Below are 14985 nucleotides of genomic sequence, written 5' to 3' on the forward strand. Positions count from 1 at the left end.
GACGGTTAACACAAGTGCTACACAAGTTTGAGCGATACACGTTGGACATCCTGGGCCTGAGCGAGGTAAGATGGACTGGAAGTGGGCGACAGTGACAAGAAGATCATACTTTACGCGGGACATGTCACCGATCACATTAAAGGTGTGGGATTAGCCCTATCGGAACGAGCGCCGGCCGCACTGGCCAATTGGTGACCAGGCTCTGAATGACTGATCGTGGCTAGATTTATTTCCGCCCATGCGAAAACCACAGTGATTCAAGTTTATGCTCCAACCGAGGACGCTGATGACGTGGACAAGGACGCCTTCTACGACGAGCTTCAAACGGTCCTGGACGAGGTGACCTCATTCATACTCATGGGCGACTTCAACACACAGATTGGACCTGATTGAGATGGCTTTGAGCAGGTGATTGGCCTGCATGGATCTGCCACAAACACCAACGACAATGGCCTGTGATTGATTAGCTTCTGTGCGGTGAACAATCTTTGCATCAGGAACTCATACTTTCGTCATAAGCAAATTCATAAGAAGACGTGGAGAAGCCCGGCTGATCAAACAGCAAATGAGATCGACTATGTTTGCATATCAAGGCGATGGAGGTCAGCTACCGCTGACGTTGTCACTTGGCGTGGCACGGATGTTGGCTCTGACCACTATCTTGTTATGGCAAAGATCCAGTTGCAGCTCAAACGAACAAGAGAAGATGCTTGCCGCGTGCAACCTTTCGACGTTGCCAAGCTCAAGGATTGCGATCTCTGCGACCAATATAGTGTCAAGATCCAAAATCGCTTTGCTGCCTTGGAAGAAGCCTAAGATCTGGAGGCGCACTGGAAGTGTCTTCAAACCGTCGTGGCGGCCAGCGCCAAGAATGCCATTGATCGGCGAAGAGGGACCTTCAAGGAACGTTGGATCAGAGATCGAACATGGCAGCTAGTCGATGAACGACGAAGAGCGAAAATTGCCTGGGAACAGACGACATCAGATGAACAACAGCAAGCTGCAGAGGAGCGGTACCGACGCCTCGATCGGCAGGTGAAGCAAAGCTGTTGAAGGGATGAATGCGAATGGGTCAAGCGGAAAGCAGACGGAGCACAGGAAGCTGCTGATCGGAACAATACGAGAACGCTATTCCGGATCGTGCACGATCTTACCGACACCTTTTCGGTGAGCACTGCTGATGGTGAGCACAAGGGTTCATGTAGAGGTCCACATGCCTGACTGTTTTTGGGAAAGAGGGCTTGGTGAAGAAGCACTGTACAACAAAAATAAGGTCAAGGCTTGAGCCTGAATGCACCACAACCCTCCTGTGGACTCATGATGAGCAAGATGGTGTTCCACAAACTGTGGCAGATTCAGTTGCTCTGGAGGTAATGGCCAGAGTCCATATGGAGTAGGCCTGATTTCAATAGCCATTTTATTTGGTTAAATCTCTCTGAAGTGATGTTTTGTCTCCCTAACGTCAAGTTAACTTTATTCTACCCTTACCTAAAGTTAGCCCAATAACTCTAACTTCCACCCCTATTTAAGACCCTCCATGGTTTAGGATTAGGTTTAATTGATTTTAACCAAACCTAATCCTAATACAATGTTAATCTAGCCTTATGCTAAACGTACCTAATACTTGGCAAGTGTATTCTGGTCTCCTCCCACTAACCCTTATTTGCATTTATGTGACTTGATTTTACAAAAAGGAGGCTGATCCTCCAAATTCTGACTGTGCTAACGGATTTATCCCCACAGTGTCAGTAATACAAGTGCTCACCAAGGGCAGTGCGTGTAAGTTATCTCGCAACCACACATGTGAGCAGGAGGCTGGCATTTCCAACCCCATTTAAATTCCAATATCAGGTCTGTACAGCTTATCATTCACACCAGTCTGACAGCTGTTTTCTGTATGTTGTTTATTCACAGAAACTGTAATTAGACCAAGTTGTTTGGTCAGATGTCAAAAAAATGTGTCATTACACCACAAAAGTGTGTGAGTTTTTAGTGGTTTATAGCGACATTTAAATAATAAACTTTTTTTGGTTGAAAAATGTTTTACAAAATAAAAGCTTGTCCTCATTAATATTCTCAGTGTCACCTCTCCTCTGTCACCTCTCACTCCTGCAGAAATTAAACTCAGATTGGATGCTTGCCTCCCTGCTTGGTGGAGTAAATTAACTCGGGGAAATTGAATTTTTGGGGTCTGTAATATTTCTGGCCTATCAGTTGATGATTCGTATGTAGGATGGGTGGTGGGGTATCAACTTCAGCTATACAGCACCGGGAGAATCATTTGGTTCATTAACAGCCCAATATCACAGAGATTGTGATTAATCATTTAAAGGATAATGATAACCACTGACAACTATTTCATTCCACCCTAGTTATGTACTTCACTACAAAACACGCCCCGTCAGGCAGTGGAAGGTACTACAAGCAGGCTATATTTACATCATTGAAATGAGCTTAGAGGGAAATCTCAAAATCTCACATCATCTGTTGTTCTGTTCTTTATTTCTGTGTCTGTGCATGCGTCTGTGTGTGTTTTAAAGATTCTTCTTTCCTGTGCTTCCCATGTTCCCTCAGTCATTGTTTCAATGTTGTTGTCTGTATTAGTTTACTCGTGGTCTAGCCCAGCCACTTGGGGGCACGGGCATGGGGGGTGGTGGGAGTGGTCAGGCTCAGATAAATGTGGAGGGTTGTGTAAGGGAGAGGAAGATGAGAAGAGAAGGCAGTGAGAAGATGGAGGCAGTACTTTAAGAAATTCATGAATATAGAAAATGAAAGAAAGAGAGAGAGAGAGAGAAGGATGAAGGAGGAGGACAGTTAGTAAGAACAGCAGTCCCCAACCTTTTTTGTTAAACAGACCGGTTTATGTCCGACAATATTTTCATGGACCAGCCTTTAAGGTGTCACAGATAAATACAACAAAATAAAACCAGTACTTGTACCAAAAAAAGTTTTATTCATAATACATGGGAAAAGACCCAGGGAAACAGAGTTAAGGATAAAAATTATAAAAGAAAATAATGATTAAAAACCCTGAAAACCATAAATTTCACACCCGAGCCTCAACTCTCACAGGCCCGGACCAAACGACTCACAAACTGGTACTGGTCCATGGCCCGGGGGTTGGGGACCGCTGAGTAAGAAGGAAGTGAGAACAGCTATGAAGAAGATGAAGAGTGAAAAGGCAGGTAGTCCAGATGACATACCTGTGGAGGTATGGAAGTGTGGAGAATGAGAGGAATGCCTGAGGAACAGAGAAGGTGTACTTGTGCCGATTTTTAAGAACAAGAAGGATGTGCAGAGCTGTAGTAACTACAGAGGGATAAAGTTAACGAGGCATACCATGAAACTATGGGAAAGAGGTGTTGAAGCTATGAAAAACTATTTGCCCCCTTTGCTCTTATTTGTTTGCATATTTTTTGGAAATTACAAACACATTTTAATATCAAACAAAGAAGAAGCTATCTAAACCTAACCGCCCCTACTGTAGTAGAAGTCTAACTAATTGCTGTGCCAGCCTTACAGCAAGAACTGCAATCAAGCATTTGCGATGACTGGCTGTGACTCTTTAATATCAGTCAAGTCAAGTCAAGTCAAGTCAAGTCAAGTTTATTTATAAAGCACATTTAAAAACAACCAAGGCTGACCAAAGTGCTGTACAATAAAATACAAATATAAAATACAATAAAACACAAGTACATAAAACACCTCACTGATAAAACAATAAATTAAAACAGTAAGTTAAACCTTGCTAAAAGCCAATGAGAAGAGGTGAGTTTTAAGAGCAGTTTTAAAAGTTCCTAGGCTTGTGGAGAATCTGATGTGAGGAGGTAAACTGTTCCACAGTCTGGGTGCAGCCACAGCAAAAGCCCTCTCTCCCCTAGTCTTTAGTCTGTACCTGGGAACATCTAAAAGCATCAGGTCTGCTGACCTCAAAGATCTCCTGGGGCGGTAAATGCTAAGAAGCTCTGCCAGGTAAGGAGGTGCAGTACCGTTAAGAACCTTAAAAACCAACAGTAAAATTTTAAAATCAATCCTAAAAGCAACTGGGAGCCAGTGGAGAGAGCAGAGGACCGGAGTGATGTGGTCTCTCTTTTTGGAACCGGTCAGCATGCGAGCAGCAGCGTTCTGCACCAGTTGGAGGCGATGCAGACAGGAACGATCTAAACCAGCATAAAGGGAGTTACAGTAGTCCAGCCGTGATGTAATAAAAGCATGGACCACCCTTTCTAGATCGTTCCTGCACAGGTAGGACTTGACTTTAGCTAAAATCCATAGATGATAAAAATCAGAATCAGAATCAGAATCAGAATACTTTATTCATCCCGAGGGAAATTAGGGGTTACAGCAGGCAGCACGCTAATGGTGCATGCGCACTCACAAAGGAACCTTCTGACCAACTTTACACAAACATCACATTGGGCAGACATGTCAGAAGGTAGGCTGATAGGAAAAAAACAACGAAAATACACTACATGAGGTAAGAGGAGGAGAAAAAAAACTCCACTCAGACTGAGCTCCTAGTGGGAGAACAGTTTGATAAAGAAAAAACACCTCAGCACAAAAGCACATGACTATCAATACACCATAGAAACACGAGACAAGCAACAGGGGCGGGTAAAGGGTAAGAGAGAGCCGGCGTAGACAGCGCATCCGGTCCTGCAGCATCTGTGCTGGTCCAGTTGACTGCTATCATCCCCGGTAGGGCACAAGCATCGAAGGCGTTGGAAAGGAAAAGATCCCTTGACTACGGAGCTGATTTGTTTATCAAATTTAAAAATATCACTGTGAAGGAATATTGGCCCACTCTTCCTCAGAGAATTGTTTTAATTCAGCCTCGTTGGAGAATCTTTTGTCATAGCCCAGCACAAATACTGTTTTGCTTGAAGGCTCTAACTCTGACACCAGGATGGGTTTAGCGGACCTTTCTCCACCCTTTGGGTGGATCAGGGACCTCCCACACTTCAGCCAGACCAACCGCACCTCAAAATGGACAAGATTAGAAATGAGTACATCAGAGGACCGGCTCAGATTGAGTGTTTTGGAGGAAGTTAGAAGGAAAATTCCTCAACAAAGGAAACACAAATTAAGATTTTTGCCTATTAAACAAATTTCAGCTGCTCCCACATTCACTGTTGGTTGCCACACTGGATGGATCCACATGTTTAATTTAGAAGTTTGTTTGGTTTTTTTGTTTTTTTACATCGGATGCTCATCCTGACGCATCCTTCTCATGGTCTTAAACCACGGGGCTTTCACTTATTAGGTGACTGTGTGTGTAAATCACTACATTATGGAGTCATTATTCCACAAAGGAAACAACCTTGTGTTATAATTTATCATTAATTTAAATTCATCATTTATTGACTGAAAAATGATCATTTCTGTTAAATGCATCAAGCCAGTATTTGCAGATTTACACACTGTCATAGATCAGGTTAGCTTTAGATCAAGTCTGGGGTTAACATTATGTAAATTAAAGGAAAATGAAAAGGAGAGGAAATTAATTTTTCCTTACTTTCCTCAGTCTAACTCTAAGCTCTCATTCATCTTGTCTCATTTGAAAAGGAAATCTTATTTCTTCCTCCCTGCTTAACTGGAAAGGATGCTTTGCTCATCCATGCTACCTAATTCAAATCCTTCCTATTTAATTCCTTCTTAAGTAGGAAAACTTCTTGCTTCCTGAACTTAAAAGGCTGTTTTTCCCTCTGATTTTTTTCCTTTTTCTACTCATACCCAAATCTTCCTTTCTGCTGCCTCGCAGTACATTTCCCATTGCACTACTGTTTTTACGTCCTACATTAGAGGCTTTCTTTCATTCTTCTATGTTCTCATAGTATATTACTTAGCTTCTTTCTCTTCCTAGCAGAGAATCTCCTGCCTGTGTATTAATGTTAAAGGCTTTTTGTCTTTGTCATTTGTGTCTTTTCACACCAACTGTTTATGACACTGTGTTAATGTCATACTGTAGAAAGAAAATTCATGGACATGAAATGTGTAATTTTAGAGCATCGCAATTCTCAGAGTGAACATTTCCTCTCTTTCCTCAGTTTGTTTGTAGTATTATATTTATTGGCAGCAGATTCAAAATTCTTTACCATTCACATAAAGAAAATGAAAAAGTATTAATGAGAGATACACAAAGGTACACAAAGACTAACATTTTTAAGGTGTGCTACGTCAACAAAAGAGCATTCTGAGGTTTAGCAACAAACACTTATGTGGTACAGGACAGACGTCCCGGCTACAGATGTCATCATGAGAATCTGCAACTTTGAAGAGATCAGAACTTTTAAAAAGCTTTCATTTTCTAAGACAAGTGAACAAAACCTTGGTCTCTTTACCTTCCACATAGACTTTGTGTAGTGTTCTGTTGCAGAGTGTAGCAACTCTGATTAAACACCAAGCTAAACCTTTGTCAATGAATACAGGAGTCCGAGTAGAGTTGACCTTTTACTCTCAGAATCTTCATTTGACAAGCGGTGAAAACTGTAGATGAAAAGAAATACAGAATAGAAAAAATGACCATGTTTACATAAATATTGCATTACGAAAGAACTCAAAATATGACTTTACATCTTCGTATTAGCTTGAGCAACAGTAATGATCATCAAAACGAATGCCTTTTTTAACACCTACAAATCGACTTTCATGAACTACAAATAAAATGTAGTTTTTAACAACTACTGCTATTCATACTTTCTTAACACCTTCATCATGAAATATATACACTTAAAGCGTTGCCTGAACAATGTTCCCAAGTGGATCGCTGTGGATAAGCCTCAGAGAATGACCACATGTCACTCTCCCTCTTAGAGCAACCACGAAGAGGAAGTAAACAGGAAATGAACCAATACAGGTAACTCACCAGGAAGTGAGGTTATTAGCAAGTTCACCTTCAAAATAAAATCTTCTTACTTAACATTTTTTTAAACCCTTTTACTGTTCTTTCTAATTTAAATACATACAAATGAATTATTTTAAAGATAAATGACATAAATGTCTTTGAGGCATCACACTGCATGGATTAGTCCCAGTGTGTGCGCTCGAGCTAAACGTTATCACTGTCTTGAAACTATGATGTGATAAGTGAGATATTGATGGGAAATGCATTTCCCTACCTAATGTCAGTACGGACATATCATCCACAATTTAGTCTTACTGTGAGCGTACCCTGCTTTATCCTTCATTTTTCACACTAAAGAGGACTGTATTTTTTTCTTTAGTAGCCCTTCAGATGCAATATTGTTCTGTAATTTCTCTTCCATTAAATTTCAGCTGTGAATAATTCAAATTGTAATACTCAAACACAGCTTTCTGTTCTCCACAAACTGAAGTTCTGATTTTATTAACTAAATACGTAGAAGCCCATATGTTGTTAAAATCTCTGCAGTGTGCAGCCATCTTTCTACTAGCAAAGGCACATCTTTCATAAACTCATGTTCCAGTGCATTTACAAGGAAGCTGCTTTCACTTACACCCTTGTATGTACGTAGTTTAATTGATGTAAAAAGATAACAGGTAGATAACAAAGTTTGAATCCTAATTTCACATTGACCTCTGCTTTATGCTGTCATTTGGCATCTGAGTGGTTGTTATTTGTTTCATTTGGTGACTCGATCCCGACAGTTCCAGATATTCCTGTTCAGTGTGAAGAGTATGAATGCCTACAAAGAAATGCAGACAAAGATTCCTCCTGATCTTATTTTCATGATGGTTAAAACCAGGAGTGGCTGCATACATACTTGAATACTGGGCCAATACTTTTTCATAGCACTGTAGCTTCAACAGTTCTTTCCCGTAGCTTCATGATATACCTCGTTACAGCTCTGTACATCCTCCTTGTTCTTAAAGACGTGATGGTGTTTGATTTGTTATCCTGGCTCTCACCTTCTGACAGAGAGGTGGGCAGAGGGCCACCTTTTTACATTCTCAGTCTGCTAGGAGCAGATGGAGGAGGAGACACTGTCACCTCCTCTCAGTCATACATACTGAGGTGACAGAGCCAGAGCAGATTATTCTCCACGGAATCACACTTTTCCCACACTGAACACACAACACTGCACACTGGGTTTGTTATAGATTGGAAATTAGAAGGACGTTTATAAAGCATAGTCAAATAAGCCACTCACCAAGGTTGAGTTGCAGGTGGTTGATGTGTCTGGGTTTATGTGGGTTTGTGTGTGTCTTTTTGTCTTGTTTCCCTTCCTTGTGTTTCTTCCATGTTTCCACGTCTATCATGTTTATCCTACGTTTCCCCAGTCCGTCATGTGTTTCATGCCCTATTGTTACAGTCTACGTCTCATATGTTCCTGTTTTATTCTGACAGTCTCAATGTGTTTAGTTTTGCTTCCTCTGTCTTGTTGTGTCTAATTTGTCTCAGCTGTGTTCCCCATGTTTTCTGTTCCCTCCTCAGTCCTCCTGTATTTAAGCTTTCTGTTTCCCTTTGTCCAGCGTTTCATTCTCCCTCATTCCCCGCCGTGTGTTCTGCCTCCCTGCCTGTTTACTTTTTTATATATATATTCCAAGTTTAGTTAATAAAGTTGTATTTTTGAGTTCATTTTCACCTCCATGAGTCTGTGTTTGGGTCCTCTCCTGCCTGCTTCACATGGCCAGTTCATGACAGATGAAGTGATTTATGAAAAACAAAATGAGTTAGATTTGGGAGCACAAGCTTTAATGTTATTGTCAGATACTTAATTCATCCACTTCAAAAGGAAATAAATGCAAATATGGGCCTGGACTCTTTTGAAGTTTTCAAGGGGGCCCTTCAAAACTTCAATGAGGTATTTGTTGTAAAAACGTTGGTTTTGTAACAAGTGTCTTCTGTGAAACCTGCCAACAGAGTATATTTTATTCTGAAAAGAACAGAGAAACAGTGAGACGGTCCACAGGTCGTGCGTTTTCCTCTCTTACCAACCTTACCAACATCAGACTAAAGTGGAATAGAAACCGATATAAAGTCAAATAATATAAACAAAATCACAAAAAAATCATATTTCATGTGTGATTTTATTACTTATGGGAGGTGCCACCTTGTGGCATAACTTGAGCACTTACACTACTCTCAATCTGTCAGAAGATCAGAAAATTAAGGCCTTTATTTAACGAAATTACACACAAAAACTCTACAAAACATACAAAAATGAATTACAAAATGCAACCACATATCACATGGTATCACTTGTCCCCTCCTTGATTTGTTTCCCACAGCAGGTTCAGGATTTCTGGCCTTTGGTGCTTATGTCTTGTAGGCTTGAACATGGACAGATCATGATTTCTCTAATGGGAATCAGCTGTGTTTGATTTGTCTGACTGGTGTTTGAACAGAAGTGTTTTGGCCTTTGATTTCTCTTTGACAGTTTAGAGTTGCAGAGGCAGCTGATGAACCAAATGCTGTGTTCAGGCTCCAGAAACAGCTTTGTACTGTTGGTCTGTGATGTCAGGCTGATGAAATCTTGATGTAACAGGAACCCTCAGAGCTGTTTCTAAAGTATACAATAAACACCATCAAGACAACACATGCAGTACACACCGAGGGGCCCACATGTCTGAGATCACTAATAGGTCCGTTTTTCCTTGTTTGGAATTCAATACAAATGATCATGTCGGTGATTTGAGTAACATGTTGATCATCTGAGAAACTCAGGATTTGTTTGTGCTCGTTAGTGGCAAACGTCATCTGTAAAAAATGTCATTCTGCTCTTCTGATGGTGTGTGCTCGTTAATAAGGAGCTGTTGATACAAATACACATTAGCCAAAAAAATGGATCTGTAGGAACATTTGCTATCTGTGTTAAACAAAACCTTTACAAAGCTTATTGTATTTCCATTGACTGGGTTCAGGGTGACTTGAGCCTATCCCAGTTGTCGTAGAGTCTTATGTACTCCCCGGCAGGTTGCCAATATATCACACGGCTAACACAGACAGACAACCATGCATGTGGTTTGAACCCGCTTGCTGTGAGGCATTAGTGTTACCACCACCCTCTGGTTGCAAAGATAAGTTCAACTATATAGAAGAAAATGAAAAGGAGGCTATTTACCTTTCCCAATTAGTTTAAGTTCTTGCAATACAGCATGTCGTAAGACCTGGATCTGGTAATCTTTAATTAATTTAATTAATCTTTAGTTTAAAATCCACAATGAATCAGGTTATGCTGTAGTCTACCTTCTGATTACAAGTCAGGATTAGACATTAGTAACCAACAGGTGACTTCACAGTGGCTGCCATCTTTTCTAATCAGTCCATGCAAGTGACACATAACTCAGTGTCTTGTGTCTCTTATACAGTCCAGGAGAAGGATCCTATAAACGGTGCTGCCTTCAGGGTTATTCTGTAAATGTCATCTGATTTGGTTTAATGCATCACTGATAATTACATCAGATGAGCCTTTAGATGCATCTTCTGTTTCACTTTCACTTTACTCTTCATTGTCCTTCAAACATTGATTTTACATTGAAAACACTTTTGATAAATGAAACCAGTCAGAACAAAGTGTGCGTGTGAGAGCGTGTGAGTGCATGCATGTGCGGACAGATTTTGGGCTACAAAGCAGTAAACCAGGGACAGACTGTTAAAATGAAGTGAAAACTGTTTGGTTTTACTCCTGGTGGATTTAGAAGATGGGGTAACATTCAGGTGATGGGAAGCCTTTGGAATACAAATGGGAGTGAGTGCAGTGTCCCCTATAGAATACTAACGCTAACGCTGTGCTTACTCGTATAATATGTGAGCAGAAATGCAAGTCTTTATTTGAATTTTTCCCCCAAAGTCAAGCTGTTTGAGTCAGCTTAGTGTCAGTCCATTTACGGGACACACACTTTAGCTGTTGGCTGTACTAAACCAAAAGATAAGCCATTAATTTTAGGCTTTGTTGAAATTGTAGGTGAGATTTTAAGGGGTCTTAGAAAGAATCCCTCCCAGGGACTCTGGTGTTGACCTGATTGATTCTTGGGTAATTTAGCAGGTACATATCAGCAGGTATTGCCTGCAGTTGCAAAAAGCAAAAACTTCTGTTTAGCAAGAGAACAGATGGTGTCACTTTCACTAGCTGTGCTGTTGAGTGTTGGAAAGAGCACTTTGAAGAACTCCTGAATCTAAGGGACTTGTTTTCTATGAAGAAGAATTTGTCAATGTCTGTTTTGTTGACTCTGTGAGGGTTTGTAATTGTTGTGTAATTGTTGAATTACATGGTGCTATGGCCACAACGTGTGTCTCTTAGCCCTGTACACTGGGAAAAGCTGTGCCAATACAATCGAATAGCATCAGACTTGTTATTGGGCAGTGGGCTTCAACAAGGCCTCCTCTGTTTACTTTGCGAGTGTGTATGATTCTGTATCAATCATTCAGTACTCAATAATGATAAGTAATCAAAGTCAAATTCTGACAACATTTGTCTTTAAGTTAATCAACTAAACGACAGCAAGCGATTCAGTTGTGTTAACTTTTTGAGGTCTGCCAACATTTTGGTGTTTACGTGTTATTAAAAGCAAGAAGCTGGCTTTTATTCTAAGAATGACAAACACAGTCTTACAGTGTGGCTTAGAGTCTGGTCATACGTGAAGAAGTAGCATCCACCATTTCCTCAGATTTCATAGTGACCAATCTTCTATTCACTTTCTCGAATGTGTAAGTGCTGGTCTTGTTCTTAAAGTTAGACAACTTTGTGTGTCACAGTGATCTCTTCTTTGGTTCAAGTGTTTTTCTAGTTATTTTCCTGTTGTTCTCGGTCTGCGTCTTAAATAACCAGAGTTCTTGAAGAACACCAGCCCCCTCCTTTTGTGTCTGTCTCAATCATCGGCCTCCTGTGGTGGCAGAGCAAACAGCCTGTTCCTTCATTAGCCGGCTGTTGCTCTCCCGCAGGCTGAACTTCACCCTGAACTGAGAATGAGGAATAGAGCACGAGCTAATCAGACTGTTTGGGATCTCCCACCGTCTGTACATCCACGTCATCAGTCGCAGGGCTTTATATGTTTAATGTTACAAACCTCCTATTATTTTTTACTGTTACGTCACTTCAGGTAAGAGGTAAATGTAAGAACCTTTATGCAAGCAGGCAACTGAACATGACACACAATCACAATCAACACCCAGTGTTTAAGAAACATTAATGTTACAATTCTTAGAGAATACAGTTTTCAGTTTTTAAACAGCATCAGAATGACAGAATGATTATTTCCTGTTCCCTGATTTCTAAGACTTGAGAAAACATTTAAAACAAAACAAAATATATTATGATTATTTTATAGGGGTGGGGTAATCACCAATGTCAACCTCAGAGGGTATCTTGTACTTCAAATTCTGTCAGATATCTTGATTCACTGGCTGTGGAAATACTGAACTGAGATACAATTACCGTATTTTCCGCACTCAAAAATCTGTCAAAAAATGTTTTAGTATGACTTTGGTAAGCTACGAAGCCGCACCTCTTGATGGATTGTCGGAGCATTACAGCTACCGTAGTCAGGAGCCTCGCGGAGTAATCTGGGTCCTAAAATCCGTCGGCTTCAGGTCCCAAAGTCAAACGAACACTGCTGCATCACTGAGAGTTAAACTGTCTAAATTCTTTCATCTTTAATAAAATGATCAGCGTTGCTGCTTTACCAGGTGTAACAATTAATTTTAACGTCCAGGCATCCATGAAAACAGGATTTATTAAATTTAATGGAGTTAGAAGTTAGCAGGAAGTTCGCTCGCTAGCTTCCACCTAAACATGATATAACATGTTCTGACTGAGAGATTTCTGAAAAAATGAAAACGTACAGCTCTGCTATCACTTCCAACATAAATGAAGACAGAAAACTAAACAGCAGTGACGTTTGTAGGGTTACTGAAGTTGGGCTAGCTGGTATATAATGATGTGGTACGTGATTGCTAGCGACACAGCTATGTTAGCATAACATAGACTTAGACTTACTTCCTCCTACGCCGGGCGGCGCATCAGGCAGCTGATGATCTCCATCGATGTCGGTCAGCAGCGACTGCTTCAGCTTCATCCCAGGCAATGTCGACAGTTCTTAGATCATCCATAAACGTTCGACGCCATGTGATCTTTGGTCGGCCTTGCTTTCGCTTGCCAGTGCGTGGGAGCCATGCAATGGCAATCTTGGCTGGGTGATAAGGGGGTAGACGTAAAATTTGGCCCGCAAAGCCGAAGCGCCTTTCTGCAACAACAACATCACTTAGCATAACATAAACACAGTGAAGCTGGAGGATGAATGCTATCTTTTTTCCACTTGATAAAAGTTAACGTGAGGGTTCCCGATGGACAAATGCAGTCGCATGGCAGGATGCTGTAAACGGACCAAACTTCAGTCAGGAGAACAACTGAGATAATCCATCCACAATACGAGGTTAGTCATTAATATACTGCAACAACATGGGAATAGAGCAGCTGCAGAGAATTCAGAATTAATGAATCAATGGTATGGAGGAAGAAAAAAGAATGAGTTAAGTAAAGTTTGACTTATCTGACTGTTTTGTTTCGCTTTATGTGCCTTATAATCCGAAAAATACGGTACCCTTTTTCAGAGATCAACAAAATCAACATGAGTTTATGAGGTTTGAGGGGTAGCTAAATGTAATCTTAGTTTGTGACCTTGCACTAAATTGTGGGCATGTGATATTAAAATGAACTGCTTGCATCTGTGTTTAGAAAAGGGCACAACTTTTGTGAGTCATCTAACAACACTTGTCAGCATTATTTGGGGTCTGCATTCACATGCTGTTTTGCCCCATTTGCACCCATAAATCTGTTGTCTCTTGTGACCATCAAGAAAATAAAAAAAAAATAAAAAAAATCTTTCAAAGAAACCAAGAACTGTTGAGCATCTAGAATCATCTCTTGTCAGTGTCGGTGTGGAGAGACAGAAGAGATTACCCAAATGCAGGACTTGCAGGCAGATTGAGGATGTGGATGGTGTTTATTATAAGCACATAATTTGAGTGAAACTGAATGACTGGCTGACTGAACGGAAGCGGGAAACACACACACGTGGATTAGACAATGACAAGACAATGAACTGGAGGAAACTTAAATACACAGCTGAACTAAATGTAACTCATGACACAGGAAGTGGAACAGAACATAATGCACAGAGAGAAAAGGCTAACACAATAAAACAGGAAACACATGGAAAATAAATAGAGGCAAAGTCTGAACTGAAAACACTGGGTCAACGGCCCAGGAACCCTGACATCTCTCAGTCAAGAATGGGACACTGAGATGTGTGCGACCATCAAACTCAACATGACCTTATTTTTTTGTTAACACCAGCTGTGTTGGGTAAGTTACTTTAAATTAGTAACTTAGTTACATTACTAGTTACTTCTATCAAAAGTAACTCAGTTACTTCAAGTTACTCGTTACTTTCAAAGTAACTAGTTACTAGGGAAAGTAACTTTGGTTTTACTCAGAATTCTCTTGTTAATGTGTTGCTTCTGTAACTGGATACCCAGCCAGTCTGTCAGTCTTCTTGCTTACTTGCCACAAGTGCACTGTGCCACCTACCAATAGAAAGGAAAAGATAATGTGCATATTTCCACGAGAGAAATCCCACGCCTGGACCGTCATTGACCGCCGCCATGATTCTAGCCTACGTCACAGCGTCATGTGTGCTTTTTACATCCAACACGAAAACTGCAGTTGTGGTGCTTTGATTGTACTCAGAACTCTGAAATTCTGCCTTCTGAGTAGGAAGATGTAGGTAACACCAGACTGCAGATGAGCTGCATACAGGGCTGGACTGGGACAAAAAATCGGCCCGGGCGTTTTGACTAGAGACCGGCCCGCCATTATAGGAAAAATCATAAAGCCTTTGAATGCAAACAAACACTGTTGTGACAGTGATGTACACTGTTCTGATGGTATATATGCATCAATCTATCAATCGTTTGCTGTAAGATTCAGATAATTATTTATTAAAAGCGAGACATTTTAAATGAGAATAAGAAAAAAGTATTTCTTTGTGCCCCCCTCTCCCTGT

At 40.7% G+C, this 14985-nt stretch overlaps 1 protein-coding gene and 1 long non-coding RNA gene across 2 annotated transcripts in view; one reads left to right on the forward strand and one right to left on the reverse strand.

Annotated features, from left to right (window-relative positions):
- LOC101476376 (nuclear receptor ROR-alpha A) overlaps nucleotides 1-14985 on the forward strand; it is a 175154-nt gene that overhangs the window by 57467 nt on the left and 102702 nt on the right. The gene's annotated exons all lie outside the window — the stretch shown is intronic.
- Nucleotides 4298-6809, reverse strand: LOC143419356 (uncharacterized). The gene is made up of 2 exons (XR_013099319.1): nucleotides 6697-6809; nucleotides 4298-6486 (listed from the first exon to the last, which is right to left on the reverse strand). It is a non-coding gene; the product is annotated as an uncharacterized LOC143419356 (long non-coding RNA).

Source organism: Maylandia zebra, linkage group LG1 (assembly GCF_041146795.1).
Source record: "Maylandia zebra isolate NMK-2024a linkage group LG1, Mzebra_GT3a, whole genome shotgun sequence".
Classification (NCBI taxonomy): Eukaryota; Metazoa; Chordata; class Actinopteri; order Cichliformes; family Cichlidae; genus Maylandia; species Maylandia zebra.